This window comes from Penaeus monodon, chromosome 19 (assembly GCF_015228065.2).
Source record: "Penaeus monodon isolate SGIC_2016 chromosome 19, NSTDA_Pmon_1, whole genome shotgun sequence".
In the NCBI taxonomy this organism is placed as follows: Eukaryota; Metazoa; Arthropoda; class Malacostraca; order Decapoda; family Penaeidae; genus Penaeus; species Penaeus monodon.
Genome location: NC_051404.1, coordinates 40,035,116 through 40,036,029, shown reverse-complemented (window position 1 = coordinate 40,036,029; position 914 = coordinate 40,035,116). Strand labels below are relative to the sequence as shown.

Sequence of the window (914 nt, the reverse complement as noted above, 5' to 3'; positions counted from 1 at the left end):
AGAAAAATGAATATTTTTATATTTAAGACGACTCCTGAGGTTTGCGTTGTTATATTTAGTCTCTCTTGCTTACCCATTTCTTGAATTGGTGGAAAAGGAAGTGCATATTAGGGAGTACATAGCAGTTTTGAATCACGTGAGCCATCTGTCTCATCCTAATCATGGTTCTTCGTAAGTTCTCACTGCCTCTCAGTCACTCAGAAAAAAATAATAAATGTGGGCAAGCCGTATTCATTACCAATGATTGCAGCAACCCACTGCCCATCCCTGTCTTCTACCACACCATTATTTCTTTGATATGTCCTCTAGCAAACTTACTGAAAGTGAGATTTTGTCACAAAAATGAGGTTACAACTGTTGGATGAACAGCACAAACTTAGAAAGTAACAGCAATGATGCTGAGTTCAACTTCAACACAGTTTGAGTTTTACTAAGAACATGTTCTAACTCTACAGATTTCCAGCTGCACTGGAGTAGATCACTCACTGCCTCAGCTAGTGTTGCTGCCCATGGAATATTTTATTTATTTAAATTTAGTCTATATACATAATTATGTATGTGGAATATATTTACAGTATCATTTTACTGTTGAAAAAAATCCAAAAGTATATCAAATCCCTATTTTTCTTGCTACATAAATATATAATTATCATGATAAAGACACAAGTGTAGGCAGTAAAGTGAGTAAATAAGTAAAAAAAATAAACAAAGGAAGACAGAAAATCATATATAACAATTAAATATCCTACAAAACAAACAAAATTAATGATAAAAGTAATATGCTGTGTGACCAATCAAGTGCAAGGCAAGCAGTCAGTGCAGTCCACTCATGCCATAGATACCATGACATTGTTGGGTTTATCTAAAATTTAATCCATTTCTCATTTTCATGATGCACCATAGATCTACTTAGC

The 914-nt window shown here is 33.9% G+C and overlaps 1 protein-coding gene across 1 annotated transcript in view; it reads left to right on the top strand.

The window, feature by feature from the left end:
• LOC119585232 overlaps positions 1–914 on the top strand; it is an 8,028-nt gene that overhangs the window by 4,638 nt on the left and 2,476 nt on the right. The gene's annotated exons all lie outside the window — the stretch shown is intronic.